Source organism: Salarias fasciatus, chromosome 7 (genome assembly GCF_902148845.1).
Source record: "Salarias fasciatus chromosome 7, fSalaFa1.1, whole genome shotgun sequence".
Classification (NCBI taxonomy): Eukaryota; Metazoa; Chordata; class Actinopteri; order Blenniiformes; family Blenniidae; genus Salarias; species Salarias fasciatus.
In genome coordinates this window covers 17,295,215-17,322,522 of record NC_043751.1, presented here as the reverse complement: position 1 = coordinate 17,322,522, position 27,308 = coordinate 17,295,215, and the positions used below count along the sequence as shown (strand labels likewise).

General features: G+C 41.9%; 1 protein-coding gene across 2 annotated transcripts in view; it reads right to left on the bottom strand.

Moving 5' to 3' along the window:
• The window catches only part of grm3 (glutamate receptor, metabotropic 3), a 35,013-nt gene extending 24,345 nt beyond the window's left edge, over nucleotides 1–10,668 (bottom strand). Inside the window, exons 1-2 of one of the 2 annotated variants that reach the window (XM_030097326.1) lie at nucleotides 10,523–10,668; nucleotides 6,697–6,765 (exon numbers count right to left, since the gene is read on the bottom strand). The gene's annotated coding sequence lies outside the window, so the exon portion shown is untranslated. The remainder of the gene's footprint in view (nucleotides 1–6,696; nucleotides 6,766–10,522) is intronic. The other variant, XM_030097327.1, reaches the window with a different exon arrangement.
• Between the last annotated feature and the right edge of the window lie 16,640 nt (nucleotides 10,669–27,308).

Here is a 27,308-nt window from a genome sequence, read left to right as displayed (position 1 = left end):
CAGCAAAACATAATGCACAGACCTCCTTTCTCTTAATCTGTGCTTCAAATAGCAACAAACAAACAAACAAACAAACAAAAACTTGCTTAATTCATTCACTACAGTGAATGTAGATTGACCGCGGGTATGCAAAAGGTGTCAGCACCGGGGAAAACGGTTTAGCATGATGACGGCTAACGTGTGTAGAGCGTCTTTTATCACCATTTACCAGTTCGAATCGATAATTAGTTACTCCGAGCTCAGCCCTTCCGGTATCGATCAGGCAGTCTATTCTGTGACCTGCAGTTGGTCCAAAGGTTAAAGGCGGCATTATGTTGGAAACATAGAAATTGATTTTGTGCACCTTGCACGCCGCTAAAACTGAAAGGATTTCCCTACACAACCATTGATTTTTGCCGAACAACAGGACTTGCGGTTCCACATTTTCGCTGTGCACGATTCGCACGCCGCTCCAGACGAAGAGGTGCATTCATAATGGAAACTGGATTAACCCATATGTAAGAAGTGGTGATGCTTCGGGGGCGCACGGGCTGAATTCTGCTCTCGTGTGCAGTGGGTCCTCCAAAAGTATTCTCCACTAAAAGAGCTTTTAACCTTTGAGCGCCACACAAGTCTGCTGTGGGAGTTTACAGCGTTTTCACAACTGACAATGAAAGGAAAAATAAATAAATGTAATTACATTTTAAACTGCCTGAAATGCATAATAATGAGTTATTCCAGGATTGTCTCTGTGTGTATTTTCAGCCTGTTTTCTGCCGCTATCAAGGCAAATTAAATATGTTTGTGTTTTGAATGATTGGTTCGACAGAAGGAGCAATTTTAAGAAATCACCCTCTGCTCTAGGATATTGTTATGTGCATTTTTTTTATGATCCTCTGGCATTTTATGGACCAATAGAGAGGAAAAAAAAATCGAGAGATTAATCTACAGGGTTGACAAAAACAGATTTACGTTTTGCCTTCCCACTGAGTTTCAATCAGATGTCTCTGTCTTCATGGTGTTCGCTGTGTGTGTTTCCCGGGTTTTGGTGGTCCACAACTCATCCGGCGCCTCGTGATTAAAAAATGGCTGCTCAGCCTAAAAACAGAGCCGGGCCGAGAATTGTGCGAAAGCATTCATCAGATCCTCGTTTCATCACTGTAAAAAAAGGGAGTAGGCTTGTCACAGAGAGAATTACCCTTCCGTGGGAGGCATCTATCAACGTAACTGTCATGTAATGACCCTGGGAGACGTCGCGGGGCATCAGTCACCCTCCGCCGTGACACGGGTCTCGCCGCATCCTGCTTAATTCATGTTCACGCGCGCGCCGGTTTGTCATCGCCGCCGTTTATACGCGCGGCGTACAGAGCATTAACGTTGGCGGTAATGAACAACGCTGACCACAGTGCATCTCCAGAACCTTGAAGAACACATAAGAATCGGTTTAAAGAAATAAAATAGGAATAAAATAAAAATACTGTTAATACCGTTTCAAACCATTTTATCAGAATTTAAACGATGTAGAAAGTCTGTGATTTGCTTGCACACATTAGCCTTGGAGGTTGTGGAATCCATTGTTCCCGCAGCGGCACAATTAGTTCAGGCTTTTGTGTTCAAACACGAAGCCTTTCATCTGCCTGAAGTGTCAAAGTGGTTATTCAGCGTCGTCAGAAACTCAATGCACTGCAACATGTGGTTTGAGAAAAAAAAGCTCGTAAATTATCTTCAAGCCGTCATTTGTATTCTTTTCGGTTTGTTAGTGCTAATATTTCTCGTTCAATAAAAGATCAGGATCCAAAAGCAAACCTTTATATTCACAATTACTGTGATATCAAAGACGAGCTTATAGATTAGTGAAGTGCCGGGCCTGATTTACCAAGAGACTGACTTGACTGAATCCTGTACTCAGAACTCTCAGTTTGTATGCTTTGCATGCGGTTTACAGAGAACAACACAATTAGTGACATGATGTACAAATAGGAGTATTAATTAGATTTCTGATTGTTTTAGACCCTGTTTACACGAGAACGATCTGCTGAAAACTGAATCATTTCGGTGTTGGTTTGACAGCGATCACCATTCAATGGCTGAAGAAGACGCAACAGAAAACAAAATGAGGCGAGGAGGTGTGCGTGGAAGTTATAAAACATATCAGAGCATTACAGCAATCAATCTGAAACCAGACACATGAAAAGGTAAAACACACACCACGTATTCATGGAAGTGAAGACGCTCAATGGAAAGATGAAGATGTTTCTAGGTGTTGAAGTTGACATGTTCTTTCTCTACGTGTCTGATTTTCCTCCCAGTTCATGTTGAGGTGAACTGGTGACTGCAAATCGCCTGTAAATGTGAATGTATGTCTATAATTGTGAAGACTTCTCTCTGTGCTGAACTGGCAAACTTTCCAGAACATCCTACTTCTGTCCATGTTCACTAATGATCAGCTCATGCAAACTGCAAACCTAGATTTGGATAAAGCTGAAAAAATGACGATTACGGCTTTGTCTTCTTTAAAAAGCATTATAAACCTTAGATCACAAACATTTCCTCCTCTTTGTTGACTTTTACTCTTTCGCAGCATGAATACATCTTAAAGGACGCTTGCCTCTCTTCCTCCACGCTGCTGAACCGGCAGTGCGGTGTCCAGACTAGCGTTCCACCGCTTTCAGGCAAAACATTCGGGTTTTGCACAGTTGTTGCATATATTTTTGTCAGCGAGCGATAAATCTTTCTGCAGACTGAAACACCATCTGGCATAATATGAGGATGTTTTTAAATGACGACTTCCAGCCAGTTAACGATCAATCAGAAAGAAATGTGAGATAAATGTGTGAATTTCGAAAAAAAAAAAAAAGAAAAAGAAAATGTCACCGCCAGTTTTGTAGAAACTGTAACTGCAAGACATTTAATACGCTGTATATGAGAATATATGTGATATTTATTGATCACTTCAAAAGGACACTCGCAGCTCAGACCTATGGTTCCCAGGTGTGTGACAGATGCACACACAGCAGTGAGGGAGCGAAGCTGTGTGGTCGGATAGAGGGAGCGAGACCTGTGCATTTCAATTGAATATCCAGAGTAGTTGCCACACCTGATGCAATAGGAGCGACAGAATTACAACACCCCTACGCCTATAATGTGGTCATATCCTGAAAGAGTAGGGTTTTTTATTATTATTTCTTGAAAGACACTGTGAGACAGTAAGTTTCTGTTAGAAAACAGAACAAACATGGGAACCGAAGAGATAATCGACTTGTTTATGTAAAACACTCTTTCTTTTCTGATAAAGAACACGTGTGTCGTGCGGTATTGATTTGTTTTTTCTTTCTGACAGGAACGTCAGCAGCTGGAAGGCTTTATTTGTACTGGATCTGGTTGTGTGTCATTTAATCCCTGGTGTGATCACCCCTCCGAGTGGTTATGGCACAAAAATAAACACATCCACTCACTATTTTCATGCAGTCATCATTTAGTATGTAGATTGCAATGATTAAAACAATTAAACATGTGACACAGATGAGCTCTGACATGAAATAAATGAAGATGTAGACCTCCACACTAATAATAGGTTTACTAATCACAAACTTAATAATAACTGTGATAAAATATGCCGAACGGATGCTGCGAGTGCTTACCATGGTCTGTTCCTTTTTCATATGTTATCAAGCATGCACTTACACAAGCCAAAAAAAGCTCCATCAGTGCCGCTGCTGAAAAAATCACATATATATAGGTATAAACACACGTCGTTTTAAATAGCTATTTCCTTTTTTTTTTTTCAAACTGACTCAGTCTGTTTTTGATCTCTAAATGGCTCCTGTCATGAAGTGTCTCGTCATCAATCACATGTTGACCTTTACAGCCATATCCTGTCTCACAAGCTTAACTTCTAGACTGTTTCTGATATTATGCAAAATCTAAAGATGACCCAAAACAGTTAGCTACAAGAGTTTTAAATCAGACGTCATGACGTTTGAAATAGTAAATGCTGGATCGGCACACTGAAAAACTCCACGGTACGGATCCGGCATGCTCAAACTTTCAAGCAGGAATACTTTGTGTGAAGAGTAGCCGGTGACCAGCGAGCCACCTTACACTATCCATCTCACACAATCACACACACAGTTTCCCTCCTCGAGATCATCATTTATTAAAGAGTCTGATCTCTCTCTGAGACACACCATCACAGCTGTACATCCCACTGCCCTTTCGCTGCCTCGTCCCTCGAGTGCGCTTGTGTGTGTGTGTGTGTGTGTGTGTGTGTGTGTGAATATCTGTGCATGTAGGAAGAGAGAGTGACTTTGTAGTCCTAACACAGTGTGTGTGTGTGTATGTGTGCGGTTCATTGTACCGCGCGGTGACCGTCGTTAATGAGGAGAGGTGTGCTGTGGAAAGCAGCAGTAATTTCCACTCACTTTTCTTTTTCCTCGCAGAGGCTTAACTGTGTAAAAAAAAAAAAAGCATGTGGCGCACAGCAAGAGTATTTTGATGAAAACTTTAAAAGCCAAGAAGAACATAAAGGAGAGCAGAACGCAAAACGAGTTTATGGATAAGTTATATCGCCAGTACAATAGAAGAAGAGCCTACAAATTAGAAACACTTAAAAATCCTGAGAACCAAGATGGACGGTCAAATCAATGCGAAAAAGCAGGATAGCAGATATTTTTAAACTGAGAAGACTAAAACGTATGAAATCATCTTGTAAAGAGTCGATTTAAACTTAACTGGTATAAACATGTGGATAAAAGTCTGATGTGAAAGAGGCATTGGCAGAATATCGAGGTAGAGGAATTTGGAATAAATGAGAAACCTTATTATGCTCAACAAAAACATAAACGCAACATTTTTGTTTTTGCTCCAATTTTTCATGAGGTGAACTTTTCCTATGCACAAAAAAGGATTAGTTCCCTCACAAACTGTTCACTAATTTGTCTAAATCTGCAGTAGTGAGCCGAGATAATCCGTCCACCTCACAGGTGTAGCAGTTCAGGATGCTGATTACACAGCAGGATCATTGCACAGGTGTGTTTTATGGTGGCTACAATAAAAGGACCCGCTAAAATGTGTAGTTTTAGTGTGTTGGGGGGGGAGGGTGCTCAAAAACCACCCGTGTTTGTTGTCCATAACATACGGCTGCCCGTACCATAACCCCACCGCCACCATGAGCCTCTCGATTCTCAACGTTCACATCAGCAAACCGCTCACCCACACGAGGCCACGCACGCTGTCTGCCATCTGCCCTGTACAGTAAAAACCGGGATTCATCCGTGAAGAGAACACCTCTCCAACGTGCCAGACGCCATCGAATGCGAGAATTTCTCACTCGAGGCGGCTACGATGACAAACTGCCGTCAGGTCGAGACCCCGATGAGGATGACGAGCATGCAGATGAGCTTCTTCCTGAGACGGTTTCTGACGGTTTGAGCCGAAATTCTTTGGCCGTTCAAACTGACTGTTGCAGCAGCTCTCTGACCATCTCGGAGGTGGAGGTCCTGGTCTGGCGTGGTTACATATGGTCTGGTTGGAGGTATCGCTAAATTCTCTGAAAGGCTTTTAGAGATGGGTTTTGTTTGAGGAATGAACATTCATCTCACGGTGACAGCTCCGGTGGACATTCCTGCACTCAGCATGCCAACTGCACGCTCCCTCAAAACTTGCAACATCTGTAGCATTGTGCTGTGCGATAAAACTGCACATTTTATGTCCTTTTATTGTGGTCAACCCGAGGCTCAACTGCTCAATAATCCTGCTGTCTAATCAGCATCTTGAGGTGGATGGATTATTTCGGCAAGGAAGTGCTCGCTAACACAGATTTGGACACCTTTGTGAACAATATCTGAACGTAAGAGGCCTTTTTTATACATGGAAAAAAAAAATCTTAGACCTTTAAGTTCAGCTCAATAAAAATGGGAACAAAAACAAAAGTGTTGTGTTTATATTTTTGTTCAGTGTATGTTGGAGAGTAGGAGGATTGAACACCTGTTGTTCAGGAGGGAAAATATAGTGGAAGCTTCACTGTGTTTTGCTACAAACCTTCTTATGGCTGAATAAGAATTAGGGAACCGGGACCTTTTTGTTTTTATTCTATGGCCAAAGAATTGCCAAACATATGCAATAAATCATGCTTACATGTGTAATCACAGACATGTGATGTAAGTCGGAGAAGTTTTTGGGGCTCAACGTAAAGATTAATGTATCATTCAGAGCTCTATTTCTCTGATTTCTGGTCGTTTTTGATAAGAAGTGGTTGAGGAATTAAAGTGTGACACTATAAATGGTAAATGATAGTTGAAAATACAGTTCTATAAAATGATGCATGCTTCCAAAATAGTACCAACTGTCACTTTGTGTCTAAGTTTAATTTTGATGGCACAACACCGCTGTTTCATTCATCGGCTACCTGCTTTTCCTTTGGAGGGACGCGGGGGGCTGGATCCAATCCTAGCTGACATTAGGCGAAGCGGGGTACACAGGGCTATCAAAGAGAGACAGACAACCATTTACACTCGCACTCACACCTACAGGCAGTTTGGACTCACCAGCTAACCTAACCGACAAGTCTTTGGGCTGTGGGAGGAAACTAAAGCACCCGGTGGAAACCTACGCAGGCACGATGAGAAAATACAAAGTTCACATTGAGAACATACGTATTTTCCTCATCATACCACAGTTGTCAGTTGTCCAAAACCAAAGCACTGCTTTTTTTTTTACCTGTTTTGTTAGTGTGTCACACTCCTCCTGACTCTGCTGAGGTTGGATCCCATGTTTTCATCATGGCGTCTTCAGACGATCAGAAAGAGACAGAACAGTTCGGAAAAAAAAAAAAAAGAAGGAAAAATGGAACAACTGTGAAACAATTCAGACCATATGGCTTCATGAGACATTAATTTCATTGATGCTCTGTGTGTTTTTCAAACAGACTGCTGACAGAGACTCAAATAAGTAATGTCACTTTAAAATGGAATCAGCACCATGGACAGCGGCGTACAAAAGCCCTTATGTGCTGTCCTTGAAACACCTGTAATGCTTATGGAAACACAGTTAACCTTTAAAATGAATTATTACTCTGAAATCTGCACCAAAATCACAGCCGTAGCTTAGTGTCCCTCTGTCTAAACCTTTCTGGGTTTTTTTTTTCTTCATTACAGATTTATACCAGTGGTTCTCAGCCTAAGGTCCAGGGTTCCTTTTAGGGATGTGGATTAATGATTTGCACACCCTGAGTTTGTCAGAATTAGATTTTCACCAGGGAAACTGCTCATCAGTTTCATTTTGAGGTCCTTGCTTTTGCATGTTGTTGTACATGGCTTCACTGTGAACTTTTGTGAAGTTAAGCTCTTGAATTGAGTGCTTGATGAAAAAACAAAGACTAGATAATTTAGTTCCACTGGTCGGTTGTCTTGGAATGTCTTGGAATGAATGAACTGCACCTAAAAAAACAAAACAAAAAGAAGTACAACACAGACACTGGGAACTCCAGATTTTAAAGAAATGTGAACTATACTTGCAGCATATGTCAGCATGGACAGTGCAGGGATCAGAATGTGGAACCCAGTGATCCACTATGACTCCATGCAAAATCTTTTGAAAGTGCAAAAAATATCCCTTGCAAAAGCGAGAGTAGAGGATTTTCTCCTTCACAGACTGCACTGACTGTGGTCTGAAAGACTTTATTTTGATTTTAACTAATTCCAAAACATCCCCAGAACTTCAAATACCACTCTTGCAGCAAAAATCCCCTTTTTTGCTGCCTGGTTAAATGCTTAGTGTGCAAGTACTGTACTTCCAAACACTCATAATATCATCAGTCCGTGGTTAAATACTCTTCTACCTCAGCCGTCATGCACAGTCCTGGTGCTCAAAGACCTTACAGAAAATGTAGAAAAAGAGGCACAACTGCTGTAGCTGTGTCAGAAATGTCTACGGATATCTGAATGTGTCTTGCTGTTCCCAGGATCACTGATAGAATTAGCTGGTAATTTCTGCCTCTGTGCCCCATGAGCGGTAAATAAAACAACAGGCACTTTTAGGGGTACTTTTAAGGTTTGCAGAAGTTGAATGTTTCATAGTCGAACAGAGCTGCGTTCCTACATTACAAAGTCTTCCAGACGAAGACTTATGAAACAAGAACAATGCATATAATTATAAATTCAACTCTCCATACTTTCATAAGAAACCAGTGACCTGTAACATTCAGCAATCAGAAGTGCTTGTATAGTCAGAATCTATATTACAGCACAATAGTCTCAATGCACTGAGTTAGCCCTGTTAATAATGAGGTTTTGTACCGCATGCAGTAAAGAAGCCAGTGAGCGGTGCTGCAATAAAGCTAGAAGGCCATTTCTGCACACAGACATACATGAACCTCACAAATGCACACACGCACGCCAACACAATAAGGATACACAGTCTCAAGCTCATGTAAGCACATTCACAGGCGCAAAAATGCTGAAACTCAAGGCCAATTCCATTCAGTGACAGCCATTATCCCCTGCACCGCACACAGATACACCATCTCCAACCACACACACACACACACACAGAAAATAACACCTCTACAGAAATGTGAATACAGGGTTTAGGGTTTGAGAGTTCCAACAAATTGCACTCACACACACCTTTGACCCTCTTTAACATCATGCTTGACCTTCTGTTCTGCTCAAGTCTAGTCTACCAAACTGCATTTATTTGGGAAACACGCAAGCAATAAACAGATGCACAGCAAGTCACAAGGTATTGCACAGTTAATTGGGCACATAAATATGAAATCTGCACACTTGTTTAATGGATCAGTGAAGCACAGAAATAATGTGCCTATCAGTGTAAGATGTAGGTGTTTCACATGAACAGAACAGAGCAAGGCAAATGTCTGGAATCAGTACATGATACACAAAGTAACATGTGAAAGTACACACTCTCTTACATGCATCATGTTGACCCCACCCCAAGCAAACCAAAACCCATGCAGCATCTGCACCTATGAAATTCTTTCATTTCTCACAGGCGTTAGAAAAATTATTATTATTATCATTATTATTATTATTATTATTATTATTATTATTATTATAATTATTATTAACAATATGACTGTTGTTATGAAACAAGGCTTCCCAGACATCTGGCATCACAGGCGCTTCTCTCCCCTCCTCTAGAAATGTTCATTCGTTCACTCTTTTGTAATGGAGATAACTTGAACACCTCATTACTTCAATGTGAAATACGATTTCGTGTAATTTCAGGCTTCAGATTACAACGCCAGCATAGATATATAATTATCTTATAATTATTGCCGAGTAAAATGCTGGTTTGATTTATTCAAAATTATGAAGCATATTATGAATCAATTTTTAATGCAAGCTTGTGACACTGATCAGTCAGAAGGAAGGTGTTATCCTCTCATTTCAGTAAAATCTGACCTTTTGAGGCAGGAGAAGGGAGATAATGTGGATTAACACTGACCCCAAGTTATTCATGAACTGATCAGCACATCAATACTTTATTATGGGCGGTGTTGGATTGAGAATCTGGTATCATGGCACCAGAGGAGTGCTTAAAATGAACATCAGTGTGATCACCAAAAATACATGCAGCATGAAGAACATCTAAACATAACCAAGCATGTATCTTCAAAAAAAAAAAAATGTCAGTATATTATTAAACAGGACGTGAGCTCAATCTTGAATGTTAACAGAGCAGATGCTCTGCAGGGCTGTGCTTTATTCAGATGCATTATCTGTAGTTGTTGCATTAGTTCCAGTGTGTTAGATGAAAGAACTGGGAGGAACCACATGTGGGCTGAATGAAAGAATTTCCCTTAACTAAGTTTAAGTTCCGTCACACCTTCAAGTGCCGTGCTGAGAAATATTAAATCGCCGTGTAACAACTGATCAGGGCATATAAATGTTACCTGCCTGTACCTTTAGTCCCGGTCCACGCGCCCCTGCTCTGGCGCAAGGTGTGGAGCAGGATGTTTGGAGGCGAAACGCACAGTAAAATCATTGATAAACAGTGTCAGGATCCGGATCTGATCCACCTGTGTGCCTGTTTTTTTATTTTTTTATTTTCAAAGACACCCCACCCGCCCATCTTATTCCCCCCCCCCAGGAGCGTGAAGCCAGGGGACATGCCTCAGTGCGGTGTGCCTGAACCCAAATAACTTCTCCACGCAGCGTAAAATACGCAACTGCAGATACTCTTTGTTTCACCTTCTGTATCTTTATCGTGAATCTGCTGCAGAGATTAGCTGCCAGGGATTTCCCCCACCACTCCTATCATATCCCGCGATCACAGGCTGTATCTGATTAACAGAAGAAAAAAAAAATACATAAGAAACACGTTTTACGCAGTCCAACTGGGTGTTTAAATCCTGCGCAAAGTTCAAAGCAAATTGCTCCCCACCGTACGATTGGCTGACGCGCGCTTGAACGCTCCCGGACTGTCAATTTTTCTCTGCACTCTGTCGCCCTAAACTGTAATCTAAGACCACGGCACAGTTTCCCCCAACCGGTAAGGAGAGAAGATGCCATATGTAACATACCTTGACGACCCGGCGTCTTCAGAGGTGTCACAAATCTCAAGCTGCAGGAAGTTTGACTTTAGTCTACTCCTGATCCCTCGGAGGAGTCGCACTGAGAGAGAGGATGGGCGCCACTGCTCTGTGCGCCAGCTCCGTGGACGTGTGTGTGAGTGAGCGCGCGTGCACGAGAGAGAGGGAGAGGGAGAGAGAGAGAGAGAGAGATGGGGAGGGAAACAACAGACTTGGAGAGCTGTAGCCCCTTGCCAAAGGATGCTTCAGTCTCCTAGCAACAACAATCGATCTGGCAAGGAGACATTTTTATTGGATAAAAAGAAAACTTAGCCATTCCCCCCCCCCCCCCCCCCCCCCCTCCTCTTAGCACATGTTTACCACTCAGAACAACAACTCGGGCTTTACCGAGTGAGGGCAGAGAGTGAGGGAGATAATGATAGGGGGTGAACAGAGGGGTGTTTTTCCAGATGAAGGTTTTACGTGTTTTTCAGGTAGCAGAATGACTCCTGCATCCGTCTGTCCTTGAAAACCAACATCCTCAGACAAACAGAAAAAAAAAAAAAAAAAATCCACATTTTCACATCTCTTCTTGTTAAAACTTATTCGAGGATTGTCTGCAGAGAGACGGGGACATCCAGCCTTGGAGTAGAGTCAGGAATTTTTGCAGCGAAGCCTTCATCCAACCCCGAGTGTGATTCAAGTTATTTATTTTTTTTTTTTTTTTTCCACAAGTTAGCTGCCCCTTTGTACCCCTCGATCTCGGCTGTTAACATCTCAGTGCTGTGACAGTGTTTGTGTGTTTGTGCGTGCGTGTTACGTGTACATGCACACACGTGTCTCCGCGTTTGTACTTGTTTGTGTGATTATGCACACGGCGTCATTAGAATGCAAGTATGCAAGTGTGCAGCCCGTATTGAACAGAAAATCCTCTTCACGCATGATTGAGTCATAGAGCGTCCTCTCTCTCCTCCCCTCTCTCTACTTGACACAAACACACACACACACACACACACCAATGCACACCACAGTACACACACTCACAGGGGCACTCAGACTAGAGGCCTGATTTCTGTATTGTAAAGTTAGTCAAGTGCATAGAGATACACTGTCTGAGGGCTCGCTCGCAGCGCTTTTCTGATTGCAGCTGAAGGCCGCAGCATGTTGTTTGGCCTGTTTTATATGCAGATATATGGCCGAGAAGTTTCTGATGCATTCAGATGTTTTTTCTTGTACATATCACATGATGCCATATGGCATCAGAAGAAGAAGAAGAAGAAGAAGAAGAAGAAGAAAAAAAAACAACGCTTTGGGTTGGCAGAGATTGATTAGTTGACTGATGGAGTTAGGAAGAGCATTCACTTCACACCTCTGAGAAACACACACATGCAAGAGAGGGAGGTGGGAAATGCACACACACACGCACACACACACACACTGGAGTGCCCAGTGTCAGTCACAGCTTTCTCGGGCTTCGTCCCTCATCCCTGCCGTTCCAGCTCAGAGATGCTGGCCGCTCTAATAAAGGCCCCATTGTCTGCATGGCATGCATATATGCAAAAAGCCCAGAAAGCCAGCTTTGTCCCATAAGGGGTCGCCCAGCGAGAGGGCTTTCCACACAGACAGCAGGGCCGAAATGGGCAGAGAAAGAGGGAAAGAAAGACAGAAAGAAAGGAAGGAAGAAAACTGAAGGAGAGGTGTGAATCTAATCAATGGCCAGTATGAAAATCCGGAATCCTGGAAGAGACACATAAGCTTGAAATGGAGTCAACATCACTTCTTTAATACTTTCCTTTGGTGAACTTTCACATTGCAAAGTACAGACAAAATGAACACAGGATGGATGGATGGATGGATGGATGGATGGATGGATGGGCCTGGTGCTGTTCAAATACATTTCAGATCATAAATGAACATTTAGACAAATAATTGTGATTTTTAATGTCAGAGTCAAGCAAGTGTGTGTCTGACAGTACTGCAGACTTTTGACTGTCCCAAACCTAGAAATTCATTATTGCGCCTCACTGTGCGATTGAATAATTCCGACCCCCTCGGCCTTTAACTAGAATATAAAATGTGGTTTCAATACTACGATTACCTTGAGATTACGGTCACAGTCGGGTTAAGGCACTTTTATCTTCCTCGCTTGATATAACTGTAATAACTATTTGTGCGTGTCTATGTGTGTGTGTGTGCAGGCATGTGTGTACATGTGTGAAGGAATTTAACATTTCGCCTTATCACAGTGAACCGCTCCGGCTCCTTGCAGCAGGAAGTAGGTCCGCTGGGATTATGTTTCCTTCTTCTTTGATTCCCCACAGATTGTTTGTGTCCTTGCGCTAATAGAATTAGCCATGCTTCATTTCCCATGGTCCTCTGTTCTATCTTGGCCTCATGATGGATGAAGCTTCACACAGAGTGAATGTGCTTAGAAGTGTGCCCACTGTTGGGCCTGACAACGGCTTTAGTTACAACCACAAGTATCCATTTGCTTTGGTCAGTGTGGTCGCCTGTGATGAGGCCAAGTGGACTAAAGGAAAAAAAAAATGGAACCCACTACTGCATGAGTACAGTTAACCATTATGTATTTCTGACATTACGATCCAGAAATTAGCAGAAACTGACACATTTGCTGTTTTAATAGATTAGAAATGACAGTTTATTTTGTGAGAGATTTCATATAAGATTGAAAATTAAAAATTTAGAAATAAACTTAAACTGTTAAAGAAGGAGGATCTTTAGGGTGCAAGAGTTCTTCAGATAATCTCTGCGGGCATATTTTTGTTGAAATAAATCTCAGGAGATCAACTTAACCAAGCTCAGAATTTTTCCCACGACAAAAGAGATGGACTGTCGGGAGAATTAGAATGTTTGGAAAAGTCAGTGTGTTTAATTTCCTGCATAATATCACGCTCACACCAAGAGTTTTCTTTTGCGCAGGTGTGCAAAGTAAAGAAGTGCAGCTGAGAGACTATTTACCAGAATCAACACTGTTGGCCATTCACCAGAGAGATAAATCTATTGCACAAGCCCAGCTACCTGTGTTAAAAAATTACAAATGCCAAATGGACTTTTTCGCACCCTCCAGCAAATGGTGAGCACAAACCTTTCCTTTTCTCTTCTCTCTCCTCTGATACTCAGAAGTGACTTTGCTGTGCTGTGCGCATCTCTGATTTGCCAAAACAATATAGCAAAGGCAGATGCTAGCAAACACACCGACTCTCAACAATATATAGAATTCATTTAAGATGAAAGCACCAGGGAGTTTACTAGGTCTGATCTACATTCTAGGAATTATTTCATCATAACTTTGACAGACAAAGCTTTGCTCTCTCTCTCTTTCAAACTGACTCAGAGCATCGCTCTGTAAGCTACCAACAGGATCACCTTGCTGCACCAAGTCCTGGACGACGCCCTGAGCCTCCCCTACTTCACACTGACTCTGTACCGGTTCTTGAACCTCACTCCACTGGACTGCTGCAGCAGCTTTTCTGTCCGATCTCACCACCAGCTGCACATCCACGATCCCACCTCCTTAATGTCTTCCTCTCCATAAGCTCTGTCCCTCGCTGGGCTGTAGTGGTGGGGCTACAGTTCTGTTATTAGCGTTCTTGGTTCCTTTCTGTCTTAGGTGGTTATTGCTGGTTAGTTCTGCTCAGTCTTTGGTTAGTCAGTTTACTTTCTCATCATCTTTCTGTCTGAGTCCTCAGTTATTATTAATAACAATATTAGAAGAACTGGGAGACCTGTTTTGTTCCAAAGAAGTTTCAACAGGTATTGTCTGGTGTACTAGATTGGTCTGGTTTTTGTGTTGGTTTCTGTTTCTGAAAATGAAATACTCGTTTCAAACTACTGATCTGCTCTGTCTGCGTCTGAGTCTGAACCTTGACATGAGTGGCATAACTCTATAAGCACGTCTCGGGTCAAACTTGTGGAGCGTCAGCTGTGACCCTGGCTAAAATCTGCAAACTTTGGGCTCTAATTTCATGGTGCAACACAACATGGAGCAACCTGTGCAGAGGTTATTTCGTCTGGGACACCACTGTGTGAAGCAAAATTGCTAATTTGGTAGACCGGGCTGCACCGGGGGGGAGGTGTCGACAGACACTGTGAAGAGGCCACAATGTACTCAGTCACATGAAAGACAAAATCACTCAAACAAATACATTTTATTTAAACATGTCTCCTTCTTCTTTCTCCTCACACACTTAGAATGGGTTCTCAATGGCCTCCTGCAAGGAGCAGAGGACGCAGATGTCCCCTGCAGGTGGAGGCGATTCAGCTGCATCCGCCAGCCTAACAAGGCAGTGGAGGAGAGATGAGGCGCTGTCTCTCTGCACTCCCAACCCTCCCGTCCCGACATTTGTAGTGGTTGCACACTTTAAATTAATCAAAAATAAAGAAAATGTTTAACGTGAATTTCATTAACTTTTCATAATAATCAAATGTAGTTTCTGAAGCTTTTATGGAAAAAAAGTCAACAACTGGCTAATCAGTAAGTACAAATATGGAGCATGTATGTCATTTGAAGACATTAAAATTACACATTTTCTTTGTGCTTCTCAGCAAATAAATGATCTCATAATTTTCTGTGATTTTACAATTGATCACGTTGCAGAATGCAATGATCAGTGTCATTAAATTGTCATTAATTGTGTTACTATTTTTAGAGATAAGTAATCTAACTCCTTTCTCAGTTACCGACACGTTAACCGTAAAATGTAAAACAACTAGCTGCCAACAACTGGCAAGAAAATTCCTGCAATACATTCTACAGCATGCTGACTATACATTAAAATACAATTTCTATAAAATAAACACTGAAATGTGTCAAAAAAGTGAACAATTGTTTTGTTTTTCTGGTGTTTCTAACAGCCATGGAGTGTAGTCGAACAGGAATGTACATGGCGAGTCAAATCCCAAACAATCGAATCAATAAAAAGGTCCTACTTCGTTTTGTTGACCACCAGAGGTCGTACATGAGCACTGTGACGTTGAAGCCTCCAGTAATAAACCATTCTTTGAATCAAGTGTCAAAGCTTCCACAAATGCTTGAATGGCCATCACCAGATGTTTACTGACTTGCTGAAGTTTTCAAAGTTGGGAGCAAATTTCCTGGATTTATGCCAGGAATTGTTGTACCCACAATGCATTGTGATAAGGAAAAACAGAGGAAAACCTTGTAAAGAAACCAAAATGGCAAATTTTATATCACATTAGCTTCTACTGTATTTTGTCGTAATTTAAAGCGACACTAAGGAACTTTTCAACCTTAATAAAACATTTTAATATCTTTTGTGACGATACATCGACTTACAACTAGTTGAATGACCCCTCTGTCACGGCCTGAGGGCGTCAGTATTGCTTTCACTTGGACTAAGCAGCTGTGAGGAGGGTGGTAGGAACCCTGCACACTAAAAAACTCCAAGTGTGCGGACTGCTTTACGGCATGCGTCACATCATGATATAACATTGTTTAGCCACCATTAGATTCATTACCTCGTCGCTATCCGTCCTTCACACTGGAAACAAATGTAGGCGAGTTCAGTCCGACAGCACGCCACCGGGAGCAGCATTTTACGACGCCACGCGCTAGTCCTCATGGGAACTGTAGTATTCGTTCAGGCAAAACACTACCGCTTTTGTCCACTGGCGCCGCCAAAATCAACGAAAACTGAAAGTTCCTTAGTGTTGCTTTAAAAGTGCATAATGTGAAATGTGTATGATGCACTCTATTGTTTTGTAAAAAAAAAAAAACAATGTTGCTTTAAAAGTGATACATTGTTGCCAACTCCTCAGGACAGTTCTAAATGACATCATCTAATTTGCATAACTGCTCATTCTACATTATACTCATTATACTACCGAGGTCAAACTGAGCTTTACCATCAGGACCAGTGATGGGAGTAACGTTAAAATAAATGCTGTTACTAACGGCGTTACTATTTTTAGCAACAAGTAATCTAATTACTTTTTGCAGTTACAACTGACAATACTGATAGGCGATGCTCTGCTCCTGTAATTCAACACATTCATCTCAGTTTTTCCTCCACGACGTTTGTGTACAGAAAGAAGGAAGCGTATTGGTGCAGAGTGCGTCACGTGACGTGACAGAGATACAGCCATAGAGCGGCCTGGTCATTCAAAGGCAGCTTTTAAATGGACGTACAGACAAGTACATCTATAGATGTATGTCAGTGAATGTAGAAATGTTGTCTACAGTTCCAAATCAAATATGATTGGTGCCATGTGTCGTCTTGTCACACAATTTTTCAATAATTTAGTTTAGCTTGTTTATTTAGTGCATGTTACTAACAGTTAACAAACTGTTAAATTGCATCAAACTGTTTTGGGTACTTGTGAGAACATTGCAGAAATTGATTTCTGTCTCTTACACTTAGTTCAGAATACCAACGACCAGCTCAGAAAAGTCCAGACATCATTATGCATTGCTGCTTCAGAACAATCCACCAGTGTTGCGCAAGTGTGTGTGTGTGTAAGAGAGAGTATCATATGGTTAATGTTGTTTGTGGCTTTTTATGGCTCCTAACAGGGGGTTGGTCTCTAATTATCATAGTTACAGAGGCATGGCCAACACACTGAGAGCCACACACACTTCACAGGACGTGCACTGACCTGTCCCATGTTCGTCTGCTCTCCAGCGCCACACACACACACACACACTCACACACACACACACACACACACACACACACACACACACACACACACACACACACACACACACAAATGAAATACTTTCTTACCGAGCAGTCACTCACCTTATACACCTTCTCTCCCGGGGGCATTATCCCAAAACTTTATGTGCAGCTTTAAAACTGGGGAATTGCTTGTTCCCTTGTGACAAAGATAATATTCTCTCTGAGAGCTATTTGGTTTGAGCTATAAACAAAAAAATCTTATCACAGTTCATTCCCAGCACTGCTACATTTTTATCGAAAAACAATTAAATTACAAATCATCTAAAGTTTTATTTTTGCAATATAAAGAAAAGGAAGTTCATACACTTGACTTTTCAGTCGGTATTTTTGGGTGAACTGTTTTTTATGAACCCATATGTTGTGTCTCATTTGTTTGCATCCAATCTTCGGCTGTCCCCACTGTAGGTATGACGTTACCAGTCATTGCGCTTCCTTTCAAACATAATAACAATAAAAACAACAACAAAGCCAAACAAAACAAAACAACATTCAAAAGAGAAATAATAAGCCCTAATTGTTGAATCACAGTGTTATCAAAATATACTTTGCATATTGCAAAAACCAGCCGCGCAAGGCAAGCTCTGTGTGTTTACAGCTGCGTTTGTTTATGCTTGTCCACATATGCACACACACGTACGCACACAAACAGACCGTGTATAGTATCTGATTTGGCCTCTCCTCTGAGCTTTCCCACCACGACCACAATTCATTAGTAATTGACCGCAGCAGCCTCACTCATTAAACATTAACAGGATACTGGTGAATAATTGATTAATGATATGAGGCGATCTGCAGCAGCATTCTGACAATAAGAGAGCGCGGGTGAGAGGAAGGAGAGGCCCGATCGATGCGACATATCGCTCGTCGCTCAGTCGCTCAGCCTCTCCCTGTGTGACGCACTCGCTCCCTCATTCACAGATCTGGTCCTCACTCACTCACTCACTCACTCACTCACAATTTATAAAGTTAAAAAGGAGCCCCTTCCCACACACACCCACACACACAGACAGTGAAGGACACGTTCGGGTGGCTGAGCACAGATAAACCAGGTGAGGAAGTTTACAGGAATTTCGGGAAGAGAAGTTAAGAAGATTTTAAGAAAAACCAACATTGAAAAGTGAATTATGTTACAATATTGGTAAATTTAAGGAAAAGGGAGCCCATTAGTTGAAAGCCGGATTGACTGCTGTTAAAAATATCGTGGTTCTCTGCAGGCCTCAGGTCCTCCAGCAGGCCGGAGCATGGCTGAGGACCATAGCGGTGAAGTGCCTCACTTTGAGAGCCAGTTTTAGCTTTTGAAATCAGAGGGCGTAAAGGTCCACGAGGGTTTTTATAATAAAAACACTTCTGAAGCACCAAGACCATTTTAACATTTAAAAAAACAGCAACAAAACCTTAAAATCTGATGGGAAACATGCTGTGAGCCGGTGCAGGGACCTGGTGTAACGTTGGGCCACCTTCTGTTCTGGTCAGCTAAAGGCCTGAAATACCTTTTTGGGTGAAGATCAGAAAACACAACAGTCAACACAACCAGTAATAAAAGCGTGCATCAGCACTTCCATATGAGGCTGAGAGAAAAATAGACCGACCCTGGCTGTGTTCATGAGATAACAAGGCCCTATTTTGTTGCATTCTTTATACGTGAAATAAAACGAAGCTCAGGGTCATAAATGGCAGCCAGATTGTTGAACTTGTTGTGATAGGTTTATCGGTATTGCCAATACTTTTGATCAGCATTTCTCTCTTTGGGTCTCGGGACCAATAGTTAAAGCTTCTGGAAACTGTTTTTTTTGGTTGATTTGTTGTGTGATTTCAGAGTCTCCCAGGAGCTTCCCACTTGTTTAAGAACTGGTTTGGTATCAAATTGGCTGTTTCTTACAACATTACGTTGTTGATTGTTCTGGACTCAAACGCCTTCAAGCATCCCTCCTGATGGGAATGCTTGGTGAAGGTAGTTACACGGAGTTTCATTAGTGTTATCCGTTGTGGGCATGATTAGACACTCGAGAGTGATAAATCCTCTTTAAAGTGCAACCAAAGGTTCGGAGGTTTTAACTTTACTGATAGCGATTCAGTATAATACGTAGGAAACACTGCTGAATCGTCACTGCAGTCTGCTGATATGATCCTGGGAATTTTGCTGACCGTGCAGCTTGCGAGCCAACTAGTGAATTTTTTTTTTGGACAATAGTTTAGTGCTTGATGTAATTTACACAATGCAGTGTGCATGTGCTTGGGCACACACACCCACATACACATTTTAAATTTTACTTTATTACAACCTATAAACTTTAAGACTTAAAGACAGTGCACACACGCACACACATACACTCCATGTCTATTGTTTGATTCTCACATTTAAAATCACTATTTGCATAAAGGTTCGTTTCTGATTTACAATGTTTTTGCATAGCATCGAAAGGGTTTATAGAATTACATCAATTTCCTGCAGTCTTACTCTTCACTTTGCTGTAACTACTACTTGTCCAAACTCAGCCCACCCCCCTATTTTAAAAATGAGACAGGCCCACACAATGTCACTGTGTACACAGGCCCATGTCCCTACAAGATGATACAAGCACTTACATCCTCAATACTTTTGCTGACAACCACAGAGTGAAAATGAGGATAATGGCAGTGATCTAGCATGGAAAATAAGAGCTGGATGTTTCCTTGTCGGAGTCTGGCTGAGAGAGAGAGAGAGAGAGGACAGGCTCATCAGAGCAAGAATAGAGTGAGATATGTCCGCCGTCACTGCTGATGAAACTCTGCAGGACTTGGCAGGACCCCGTCACAGAGGTGCTGGGTGATGAATAGGGGGCAGACTCGTGCGTTTAAATCACCTCAGACTGTGAGTATTTGTATGCTTGTCTGTTTTGTACCCCTGTAGACACACAATGGTGTCTTATCAGTCATGATTTTCAACAGTGGCTCTGCAGACGTACCAGGCCATTATCAAATGTTAAAAATTTAATTAGATTTTGGTGCCAAAAATGCTTTATTTAATGAGATGATCCATCCCTGGATATCAAAGTCCATGATCTTGAAGCCTTGACTTTGGTTTACTCCAAGATACGGTATGATTTTCTTTTCTTTCTTCATCACTGAGTGTGCTGACCGCTATAGCACTGTACGTTTCCCTTCTTCCACAGAAATCTTTTTTTAAACTATCTCTCAGTCAACATTATGTGACATGAGACTCTGTAATTTACTTACCCATGCCCTAAATAGACCAGGAATTATTTAATCTCTGTCTATTAATCTCCCATTAAGTTCATTATCACAGTTGTGAATGACCAACATTCTGAATTGATGCAGACTCCTGCTGCCTGTTCCTTTTCTCTCTTCCGTTCGTTCTTCATCCTTCTTCCTCTCCTGTCACGCGGCGATCGGCAGCAGAAAGTATTGATAAAGAAGACACCTGTAAAAAGTAATAAAATCATGAAAAATGTATTGAAATGCTCTCTTGACTTGACTGATGATCAGCCCTGAGCAGACAGTGACACCGAATGAATGGATGACTGTGCTATTAGGAAACCACCCCCTGACTTTTTAAGTTGACGCCTTCGTCGGAGTTGGCCGCGTTTCCTCGGCCATCACGCCGCTATTTCTGCCCGTGCCAGTCGTTCCAGGAAGGCTGCTCTGAGAGGCGCGCTTTGAAGAGCCGTCCAGGTGAGAGCCTGGCAAAGGCGAAGCTTTTCTGCTCTTTCACAACACAGAGTGCCCTTCGGGGACTCGAATTGCCCTGCAGTGTTATGGATAATAGTCAAATCCCAGCTAAAATTGTGCAAAACACTCTGAAGCGCATGAATATGACACAACTCCGTTTAGCGCTTCCGACGCATGCCGGCACACTTCCAGGCGTACACACACACACACACACACACACACACACACACACACACACACACACAGACACTCTCAGTTTCCTCAGATATTAAAAAATCAAGTTGGACTGAAGAGAAACGACGAGCACAATTGCTCCGGCATGAAACCTCCCCTTGATACCCATTCTGACCGTGAAAAAACACGAAACAAAACAAAAACAAACTGAAGTGGTTTGACTGTTTAGTTTTCTCCCTGGACTTTTTCTTCTTTTCTCTGTCCACCCCTTTTTCGCTTCTTCTTCTCATCCTCCTTTAATGTTGCCTCTCCCCCTCTTTCTAATCAGCACACACACAGCCAGACTACAGACCATATGTGCCTGTGTGTGTGTATGTGTAATTATGTGTGTCCAATTACGTGTGCTGTTCTATTTGGAGATTTCAGAGGAGAGGCAATGGTGGGTAAGTGAAAAGTGAACTCGTCTCTTGATAGCTCCTCAGAGGTGCTCCAAGAATACTCTAAAATGTTTACTCCTACAGGCGTGCTCTGTGTTCTCGCTTTCCGAATGCCTCCAAAGACGGAGATTGTGTGGACTGACATTACTGCACCGCTGCTCCCAGCGGATCCCAGGTGGGATCCAGCTGGACCCCTTTAAAACCTCTGTTTTAAAGCAGGTTTATCAAGTTTTTTTTTTTCTGGTGTTATGGGAAATATTGTCTCTGCAGCCCATCCCACCCTGTCTTCAGGAGTGCAATAACTTCTGAGTTTTTTTATATAGAAAAAAACAAACAAACAACCTAGTAGGCTACTCTGTGACTTGTTCAACACAGCATTGAAAGTCATCAGCAAAGTAGAAATGGTGGAAAGGTAAGGTCTTTTTGACAACAGCATGAATACAAGTGGCACTGCCAAAAATAGGCCAAATATGGTCTTTTGTAATTATTTCTATAATTTAGTGAAAAAAATATGACTTCCATGCCATGGTTGTGATCATTTGGTGTTGTACTTTGATTTCCTTGTAATAATTTCTCTCTCATCCCCTGGATGTATGTTTGTTCTTGAGAATTCAGTTGTGAGAATTTTTTTTTTTAAAATATGTCCATGATTAAAGCCCTCTTTTCTTTTTACAGTGAAAATAATGAAAGTGAGATGGTGGAAGGTCACATGACATGATGGGCCCCTGTGTCCAGAAAAGGGCTCTTTTGGTGTGTGATGTTACCTGACTGAGGGAGAAGGACAGGACTCAGTGCAGGAGATTGAGTAAGTATTCAATAGATATAGTACGGCTCTCTGTTGACACACCTCTGCAGTGTGACAAGGACCATGGGTAATGCCTGGGTTATGATAGGACAGCGATTTCGGTACTTCTTTGCTCTCCATATTGCCGCCGTGACCCATGTGGACGAAACAGTAAAGAGGATCGATGGATGATTCCTGATTGCCTGTTTGCATCTTTGGTCCTATTTAAAAATCTTAACAAGCATTTTGGGGGGGGGGGGGGGGGGGGGGGGGCAGCATGGAAGTAAAAATCACTACAATTTTAATCACTGCTTCCAGTTAAATTCAACTAAATGCCAAGGTTTTTGTTTTGTTTTGATTTTTAAGTAGTTGCAATGAAAACACAATCGTCTCAATATTCTTCCAATGAAAAGCACAGGAACAGATGAAGAGAAGATCGGACTCAGGAAACTGCCAGCAGAAGCAGATTCAGAGAGAGCCGCCATCTGCCTCCACTGATATCAAGTGCTTTAAAAGAATTGCTGATTTGCCCAAGACAGGTCAGGAAAATACGATACAAGAGGAGTGCATATAAACAATCTCCAAGGAACCCATAAATCTCATGAGGTCTCCAGGAAGTTCCAAAGATTTACGGCAATGCAGGTGTCAATGTCCACAGCTGAAAAGATACACATCTGCCCAGGTGAAGGTTTATCAAGCAGTACAGCTTTTTAAAACCATTCGTGAACAGATTTATTGAAAGGAAAGTTTTTTTTTGCTCACATAAACCACCATGGTGGACCACGGTACATGCAGACATGCATAAAATATCAAAGCAAAACAAAACACAAACATGCAAAACAAGCCAAAGTGCCGCACACATTATGACGAACTTTGGTATCACCACCTTACATACACATAAAGAAGCATGTAGATCGCCTCCACCAGTGCACCAAAGTGGGTAATGAATCATTTCCTGCTCACATAATTTCACAGATGACAAACTACCAATGGCACACAAGGTATCTGTTTGTGAAGCCATGTGTGCGCCTCAGGAAAGGCTGTGGTTGGACTGTGGCAGGGTGCCTTGGGGACACAATTTCAGATTACAGCCCTGATGTGGCCTCTTTACTGATCGGGTTAAACAAGCCAGTGACTGTGGTGCACCAGCTGAGCCAGTGTGAATATGATACCGTGATATCACGACTTATTGGCTGCCAGGTGTTGAAATTGGCTCTAAATAAATGACCAGGACACTCCAGTTATTCATCTAGTATATATCTGAAAATGCAAACGAAATGGATTCAAATAAAATATTTTTTTCTCAACCTAAATGCCGGAATTTGTTCAGTTTCTTGTTTGTCGTTGTTTTTAGTTATTTGAGAAGTTCTGTTTTCTGAGACGAGACGGTCTACACTGAAAAATGCTCGAGAGGAAGTCCAGGTCTTTAAGCAGATTTGTCAAATAATACAATAAATCTTTTTTTTTTTTTTGTTATTTTATTTGTGGCAGTAACAAGGTTTCTTTTTTTTTTTATAGATATGAAGGAAGCTTTACTGTATTTTGCACCTTGTTCAGGTTTTTCAGGAGTGTTTTTTCCTACTTTTTCAGAATGCATCAAAGCTCCTATGGACCAAAAATGAAGACTTATTTGAATTTAAGGCTATTATTCAACGATTTCACTGGTACGACCCACTGAATAAAATGTTTTATCAATCTTTTTTCTTTGTTTAACCAGCCCTTCCCTAACTGTTGCAGTTACAAAAGCAAATAGATCTGCAGTTAAACCTGGATTGAAGCACGAGTCGGCTTCGCTTTCCGGCGCGCAGTTTGCAGGAGCAGATATGAACTCTCATGTCTAAATTAGAGCACTCAGTGGCAACACATTGTAAATGAGCCTTAATGAGTTTCCCCAGCCTTTATTTTCTGCACTGTTAGACAGCCCTATGGCGGCAGCGAGACGTCAGCCGCTCCTGCTGGGGCTAATATCCTCTAACCATCGAGATGACACTGCCACCAGTCATTCACATACACACAGGTAATTGCATGCTCTAGGCATACATATATAGTTGTGTGTAAGAGTGTGACTATGAAAGTGAGACAGCTTGGCGCATCCACGAGAGGATACCGACAGAGAGTAGGAGGCAAGGAGGAAAAGTTGTTTTTCATGTTATGCGACAGAGAACAGCGTACTTAATACACCTCAGTCATGCATTTCTTCACTCTTTGCAGCGCGCATTGAGGCGTATGTCTTTTACCATCTACATGTATGATTCTAAACTCAACCGCATGTCTTCTGCAGGACACATTTGTGACATCCCAAACACTTTAACGCTTGAGTGCGTCCATTCAGCAGTATCTGAGTTCTAAATATCTCTTTGAGATTTTCATGAAAAGCACCACAAATCTTCACGTTATCAAAACTCCCCCTCCAGAAAGACCTCCGTCATGTCACACTTTTTTTTTTTTTTTTTTGGTGGGGAGATTTTTCAAACTGCTGGCAGCGTCTGCTGCGTAGACCCAGAGATCTGAACATAGCTGAGTATGTGGGGCAGCATACATTAATCATCGTGATATTGAGCGGAGTGACAGATACTCATATCAGCATTTACATAAACAAGTGGAACAGCCTGTGAATCCAAATAGTGTACCATAAAGTATAGATGATTTCGAGGCGCGAATTTACCACAAACACCGGCGAGCATGAAGTAAGTGACAGGCAATCGAAGGAGCGGGGATCGCATATAAAAAGCAACAGAGCACAGCAGAGACCTTGTCTTCTCCAGGTCAGTCTGACAACCTCTAATTGCTTGCGTCTGAGGATGCACATGGCCTGATGTTTTTAAGTGGATTATGAGTGTGACAAAAAAGAAAAAAAGAAAAAAAAAATCAAGGGTTTTACCATTTGTAGATTTAGCATGTCTACATTTAAAGGGCAAAAAGCCGATCTGTGAATAGACCGCTGATGTGAAATATTCAAGGGATGAGTGCCAATCTAATAATGTTGTGGACGTGATGAACACAGCATCACAACAACCGCACTGACTGTAATCTGAGGATGTTGCGTCACCTCTCGGAGTTAATCTTCTTATGGGGAGAAAAAGAAAATAGCAAGAAAGCTGCTGGGTTGGGCAAAGAAGAAAGATGCTTTAAGAACTCAGACGCCATTATATGAGTTTGCTTTTTTAATCTGTCTGTTAATCTATATTTACGTTTTTTCCACTGTTACTGATTGTACATCAATCATGGCTTCAAATAACAGCACACTTCTTTTATCATCTTATAGATTTCTTAGTAAATCATTGAAACTGAAATGGTTCTTGTACGTTTAAGCCTGTAAAATGGATTAAAATTACATTCAGCTCATGGAAATTCCGTTCACGGTGAAATGTGTTACTTTTGGGGGCATTTTTTTCAGGTGTTTTACTTTGATGCAGCGAGCGAGATGAATTAAGATAACGCCGGTTATTTCTTATCTTATCCCATCTCACCTCATCTCAGCTTAACTTAAAATTGGATTTTGTTTAGAAGACGTCTATACAGCTGGATAAAAGCAAACGCGGGAGAGAGCGACACGTATTTTTTTTTCCGCACACCTTGCGTTCAACTATTTATGTTTTAGAGCATGTGCATCTTCATGCTTCCGTGTGTATCTGCGCTTTTATTACAAATCAATAGGTCATGTGAGGCTGTTATTCTTTATCTGTTTTTGTAACATTCAGTAGTAAATCCCTGAGGAGACACTGTTCACACTCATGGTATTACATACTGAATTTCATTGCTGCCAGGCCACCCTTTAAGTGTTTGTGTGTGTGTGTGTGTGTGTGTGTGTGTGTGTGTGTGTGTGTGTGTGTGTGTGTGTGTGTGTGTATGTGTGCGTACATGTGTGTTTCTTTATGGCTTGAGGCGAAACAAGCAGTGCAGGCTGGACAGAATACACACACACACACACAATAAAGCATCAATATTTGTGAGTGCAGAGGCAACGGTGCAGCTTGTAAGGTGTGAGTAACGGATAAATCTTAAAATATCTGAGTAGCAACCAGCAAAACTTCCTACATTGTTTTCTTTGGCTGAAGGCCTCCAGGTGTTATTGTATATTCATTACCTGTATCCGCCCCCCCCCCCCCACCCCCCCCCCCCCCCCCCCCCCCCCCCCTCCCTCCCCAACCCAGACCCTCCAAACACCCACACATATATTCGCTGGCTCTTGAAATAGTTAGATGCAGATTTTTTTTTTTTGGACTTGACTTGAATTGTTTTTCAGCCTCCGACAGAAACATTATATATGCTCACCGAAAAGCATCACCTTATTTTTTTCCCTCCCTCTCTTCCTCATCTCCTCTTCACCTCTTCCTGCCTCTGCCCGAACTCTCAATTCTTCACTCCCACCTTCCTCCTCCTCCTCCTCGCTGAGTACAGGGCAGGGTAGCAGAACTGTCTCGTCTTTGAGACGTGAGGAGTTTGATCTTCAGAAAGTGGAATCTAGATAGCATGTCTCGCTGTGCTTCGGGGTTCCGTGTGTGTGTGTGTGCGTGTGCGTGTGTGCGTGCGTATACGCCCACACATGTGTCTACCTTCCATTCCAGAGGAAGATAAAAGCCTTAACCCTGCCATTTTTCAGGTGTGCTAAGTAAAGCAACAGGAATAGTTTGCAATTTTAGCTGCCGAACACCAACTTTGCCTTCATGCCTCTCCGAAAAAAATAAATAAATAAATAAAAACAGTCATGAGTCATATTTATCATGTGTCATCACCTCATTATAGTGCATTCCTACACCTCCACCTGACTTTCCTGGGTTATTTTTGTTGTGAAAACAATGAATGGTTCTTTTTCACATGGCACCTTGAAACCCAAAGATATCACTGCGTCACAGTTAAGGTTTAACACCTCGACTTACAAAATGATCCGTTTTTCCTTCAGGTGCTTTGCTAATATAGTACATGTCATTTTTCTCACCTGGCTTTCATTAAAACTTTCAGGCAAATATTTCGAAACAATATAATTTATGTTGTGAAAAGTGAATATTAGT